Below are 6,390 nucleotides of genomic sequence, written 5' to 3' on the forward strand. Positions count from 1 at the left end.
TCCCGGTAAAGCGAACGTGGTAGCAGACGCATTGAGTCGGAAGGAAAGGTTGAATGTGTTATCAATACCTAAAGACATATATAAGGAATTTCAGAAATTGGAATTGGAGATTAGAGTTTGCAAGCCTGAGAAAGTAAAAGTGTACAGTATGATTTTCCAACCGGAATTATTAGAGAAAATAAAGAAATGTCAGGAAGATGTAATGGATCAAGATATAAATTATTTGGTAGGGGAAGAGTTATGCACGCAGAAAGATAACCAAGGTATTCTGAGGTTTTCATCTAGAATTTGGATTCCACCGGTGACAAAGTTAAAGAATGAAATTCTACAGGAGGCACATAATTCAAGGTATTCCATCCATTCAGGAAGTAGCAAGATGTATAAAGATTTAAAGAAGAATTATTGATAGCCAAACATGAAGAGGGAAATTGCGGAATGGATTAGCAAATGTTATACCTGTCAGAGAGTTAAAGCAGAGCATCAAAGACCAAGTGGATTGCTACAACCATTGGAGATTCCAGAATGGAAATGGGAACACATTACCATGGATTTTATAGTTGAATTACCAGGACAAGGGCTAATCATGATGCCATTTGGGTTATAGTGGATAGACTTACCAAGTCAGCTCATTTTCTCCCTATAAATGAAAGATTTTCGCTCGACAAGTTAGTCCATATGTACCTAAAGGAAATTGTAGTTCGTCATGGAGTTCCAATGTCTATTGTATCTGATCGAGATCCAAGATTTAATTCAAGATTTTGGAAGAGTTTTCAAGAATGTTTAGGAACAAAATTGAATATGAGTACGGCCTATCACCCGCAGACGGACGGCCAAAGTGATAGAACGATCCAGACAATCGAGGACATGTTACGTGTTTGTGCTATTGATTTCAAAGGAAGTTGGGACGAGCATTTAACCCTGGTAGAGTTTGCTTATAACAACAGCTATCACGCCAGCATTGGGATGCCACCCTATGAAGCCCTTTATGGATGCAAATGTAGATCTCCAGTATATTGGGACGAAGTAGGAGAACACAAAATACTCGGACCTGAATTAGTGCAGCAGACAAAGGAAATTGTTGAAATTATCCAAAAGAGATTGATAGCCGCACAAGATCGTCAGAGGAAATATGCAGATCAGTCAAGGAAAGACATGGAATTTGAAGAAGGAAGCTTGGTATTACTGAAAGTATCACCGTGGAAAGGACTAACGAGGTTTGGAAAGAAAGGAAAGCTGAGTCCAAGATATGTCGGACCTTTTGAGATCCTAAAGCGTGTTGGCAAAGTAGCTTACGAGTTGGCATTACCACCGCACATGGAGCACATTCACAATATTTTTCACGTATCGATGCTCAAGAAATATAATCCAGACTCCAGGCATGTAATAGAATATGAGCCAATAGAGCTTCAGGCAGATTTGTGTTATGTAGAGAGTCCGATAGAGATTTTAGAGGAGAGAGAGAAAGTATTGAGAAATAAAGTGGTAAAGTTAATAAGAGTATTATGGAGAAACCCAAAGGTTGAAGAGTCAACCTGGGAATTAGAAAGTGATATGAGAGAAAAGTACCCTCATTTATTTTCTTAGGAGATTTTGAGGACAGAATCATTTTAAGGGGGGAAGGATGTAATATCCGGGATATATCGTGTAATTATTTTGCTATTAAATAATTATTATGTGTGTTCAGTATCTATTCTATGAGTTAATTGTTAAATGTTATCTGTACTTGGATATTCAAAAATAATATTAATTGAGTATTTTAATTTATATATGTCCAAAATAAAACATAGATAATTGTCATATTTTCCTAATTATTTTTATGTTGATTTATGGATTTATAAGGATCATATGAAATTTGTAAAATCTTTTTTCGAGTATTTAAAATCTATTTTATAAAAACGGGAACCAACTGACGTCAACCGTTGTTACGTTTTTGGAACCCGAAACTCTTCCGAGAACTCCTTCCTAACCTAATTGTAATATTCCGAGCATATTCCATGTTTCGACTTTTTCGATCCGGCGTACGGTTTATTCTGCGCGGGTCCCGGCGCAATATTTTCGATACAATATTTGTTTCGGTAAATCAATAAAACCCGTATTTTAGATAAACGAGAGCTTTTTATTAAACTATCCCAATTATCACTTCGTAGTACGTGTAACCAGGCGCTGAGACCAAGACCGCAGTACAAATTGTACTGATTGGGATAATTATCCCGAAAACCGATACCGTTTGGATCAGTTTTTATAAATAAACGTACCGTTTTATATCCGGAATGATCCAACGGGATACTAATTTTCCGTAATTATAAATAGCCTTTTTCTGTATTTTATTTCATATCAAAATCATTTGCAGATAGTTAATTTTATAATTTTCAGAGAAAAACCCTAATTACATAAACTGTTCTAAGAATCAAACAGCAAAACGAAGGCGTTACAAATCTCTGTTTTCAAAGCTTGAGTAACCAAAACGAAGGATTTGAAGTGTTCTATCAGATTCTGAGCTTTGTTTCACTGCAGAATCAAAGGTTTATTTTCTGAAAATTTATTTATTTTCGAATTTATTTTATTAAAAATATGAATTTTTGTTCGGATGATTGTTTGTATGATTTGATGATTGCATGTTGTAGAGCTTGTTTTCCTGATGATTTTCATATGTCATACGTCTGATTTGGAGTTCAATAACATGCTCAAAAGTGGGTTTAATTTTCGAATTTCAAAATTAGGGTTTATAACCCGTATGAATGTTTTCAATTGAAATTTTGGGGTTTTTGATACAGGGGTTATTAGCTGTTGATTTATAGTGGGTTGTGTTCCTTATAAAATTTGCAATCGATTGATATATAGCTCGTTAACAGAGGATGCTTGAATCGAAGGGAGTTGTGTTTTAAAGATTTACGATGTTCGCCGGAAACCGGCGATGTTCTTGGCCAATTTCCGGCCAGAACAGGGATGATTACAATGTTTTGAATGCATGAACAAGTTCCTGGTGTTGTGTAGTGTTGATCTGGAAGTGTTGGTGAGGTGAGGATGCCGGGATCGTCTTCTTCGGCCACCCCCGATTTTCCGGAGACTGAAACTGCAAAATTGCAGTTTAGTCCCTGTATTTTTGAAGATGGTGAAGTTTAGTCCCTGTAGTTTGCAAAGTTTTCAAAAATAGGACTGTTTATAAAATGTTTAAAAATCATATTTCCTATTTATTTTTATTATAAAAATTCATTTTTAATTTCTGAAAATTCTGAAAATTATTATTTTAATTCCGAAAATTATTTTTAATTCAAAAATAAATCTGAATTAATTAGTTAATTAATTTCATTTAATTTTTAATCGATTAATTGGTCAATAAATTTGGAAATTAATTGATTAATTGATTTAATTAATTATTAATTGATTTTAATTAATTATTTAATTAGATCTAATTACTTAAAAATGATTTAAAAATTCTGAAAAATAGTTTCGAGCTTTAAAATATTATTCTAAATTATTTCCAATGCTCGATAATTAGTATAAAATTGTTTCGGAGCCAGAATTGGCCAACCGAACCCTGTTTATTATTCCGAAATTGATCCAACGACCCGTTTTAATTCCGAAAAATGTTTTAAAAATCATTTTAAATATCAGAAAGCCTATTTATGACCCGAGACTTCTTTATAAATAATATATCATTGATTACGTGATGTATTATGTGTTATATGTGACTGGTTGATTGACCATCGGTCTATATATTCGGTGTTTACTTGATTATTGCATAACTTTCAATCTGTTATTCAGATTTGGGTAAAACGAAGGGTAGACAGAATTTATGTGTTGAATAGAACTCTATGAGTCGATTATTGATAGATGTTTATGATATGTGAGCAGAAGAGGCAAGGCGTAGGAAAGGGAAACAGGTAGTTGAGGAGTAAGACGATTGTGATTGGAAGTGAGTGCAGAATAGTAAGCTAGTACCAGGCAAGTGTTCTGAACTTTCTCGAGATATTGTAGTACTTGATAATCCTGTGATATTGCAAGTGCTTTGAAGCACAGAAACCTAAACCCTGAATCCAGTTATTGATCTTGAGCCATGAACCTTATTCTTTCTAGACCATTGATTGTTGTATACCCAAACACGAACCTCAAGTAAACGATACTACTCCACAAATACATGCAAACAAAATTCCAAACACTATGAATTAATTATATACTCAAACATTGTATCCTATGCTTTGAAAGGCCAAATATTTGAAACCCTGAAATGTTGATTCCTTTGTTATCCAATTCTTTCAATACCAGCATCCAAGCTTTTAAATTATCTTATTGATCCTTACAAGGATTGAAACCCTTTCATTGTTAAACACTCATTATTGTTAATGATTCTGATTATTGTTTATTATTGTGTATTCTGTTATTATGTTAGAATTGGATTGTTTTTATAAAATTGTGGACCAGATTCGTGGTCAGACCATATAATGGTCAAGTTAGGCCAATGTGTCCCTTGGATCCAGTAGTTAGAGCAATGTTGTGTGCCTTGCTCGGGGTTAGTGCGTGACTGATCAGCAGCCTAACCTTGGTTTTTAAATTAAAAGTATAATATCCCATTCTAAATCAGAATCCATTGTTCACTTGATATCATAATCATGTTCACCTGATGATCATTATTCTCAGTTTTGTCATTGTGACTTGCTGAGCTAGTTAGCTCATTTGTGCGATGTTGTTTATATTCTTACCAGCTAAAAAGAAACCAGTTGGTAACGAGGATCCCCAGTCCAGCGCGAGAGCTAGGGGTTCAGGTTGAGAAAGCTGAGCTAGTAGGCTTCTTTAGGAATAATTTAAGTCTGTAAAAGTTTGTAATAAAGTTTAATACTCGGTTTGAGTTTGAATGGTTGGGATTTGAACGATATGTAATATAAGTAGATGTGTGGCTTGTGTGCATACTTTAACCTGTTGCGATCCCTGGTAGTTGGTAAATAGGGTCACTGCATATTATTGTTATCTTTATTTTTGTTATAAGCAGGTTATAAATAAGATGCGTGTGTGTGTGTGGACCCCAAACTTCTGACCCGGGTTTGGAGGGCGCCACATCTATCTCTTTTGTGAATGCTTGGTAGTAGGGTAATTGTACAACAAAAGTTGGCGTTTACTAGTTTCGTGTAATCTTATTAGTGTCATCACCATTACATGTTAAGGTTAAGAACAAAAAGGCTATTGAATGAAGTATTTAATGAAGTTAGGATCCCCTATTTGGCATATATATTAATTCAACCATTCTTGTTCTCTTATGTATAATTGTTAGTTTAATTCTTAGTTATAGAGAATCTCAACTTGTTATTTGTCTTAGCATTGAGCGATAATCATACATTGTTGCATATGTGCATAAATTGAACTTAACCTAAACCAGTCTATGTGGGAACGAATCTAATTTATATCTTTTACTACTTGTGAACGCGTATACTTGCGTGAATTTTAGCGCGTGTTTTTGCCCTAACAAGTTTTTGGCGCCGCTGCCGGGGAGTCGGTGTTAATTTTTAGTTTATATGCTTGTCATCAGTGGTCGTTAAAGTTCACTGACTCTGATTCTTTAATTTCACGGTTTATTTGTTATGTTTCCGGTACTCATTAAAAAGGGAGATCCAGCAGCACGAACGAAAGCCTTGATGGATTTTTCTCAACCCAAGATCAATGACATTCAATCTAGCATTGTCAGGGCATCCATCACAGCTAATACCTTTGAGATCAAGCCTGGCATTATTCAATGGGTGCAGAATTCAATCCAGTTTGGGGGTTCTCCAACGGAAGATCCCAATATGCATATTAGGGATTTCATTGAGATCTGTGACACCTTCAAGTTCAACGGTGTTTCTGAAGATGTTGTGAAGCTGAGACTATTCTCATTCTCTCTGAGGGAAAAGGCTAAGAGTTGGTTACTCTCTTTACCAGCTGGTTCGATTACTACTTGGAAATATCTTGCTCAGAAATTTCTTACTAAATTCTTCCCTATAGTAAAGACAGCTGCAATGAGGAATGCTCTCACTCAATTTGCGCAGCAATCGGTGGAATCTCTATGTGAAGCTTGGGAGCGCTACAAGGAGATGCTTAAGAAGTGTCCTCATCACATAATTCCTGATTGGATGATCATTAATTGCTTCTATAACGGTTTGGGAGCACAGTCAAGACCCATGCTTGATGCAGCATCAGGTGGAGCATTATGGGAAAAGAGCTGTGAGGAAGCTTATGATCTAATTGAACTGATGGTTGCTAATGAATATCAGTATCCAACTCAGAGATTTCCACAGAGAAAGGTAGCAGGAGTTCTTCAAGTGGATACAGCTACGGCTATCACTGCTCAACTAAAGGAGTTGTCTATGGAGATCGATTCAATGGCTAACTATGGTGTTAATCAAATAACCAGTGTTTGTG

The 6,390-nt window shown here is 35.4% G+C and overlaps 1 non-coding gene across 1 annotated transcript; it reads right to left on the reverse strand.

The window, feature by feature from the left end:
- Nucleotides 1-5,984: 5,984 nt before the first annotated feature.
- On the reverse strand, nt 5,985-6,091 carry LOC141709296 (small nucleolar RNA R71). The gene has a single exon (XR_012569882.1). It is a non-coding gene; the product is annotated as a small nucleolar RNA R71 (small nucleolar RNA).
- Nucleotides 6,092-6,390: the final 299 nt, after the last annotated feature.

The sequence above is a fragment of the Apium graveolens genome, chromosome 2, assembly GCF_009905375.1.
Source record: "Apium graveolens cultivar Ventura chromosome 2, ASM990537v1, whole genome shotgun sequence".
NCBI lineage: Eukaryota > Viridiplantae > Streptophyta > Magnoliopsida > Apiales > Apiaceae > Apium > Apium graveolens.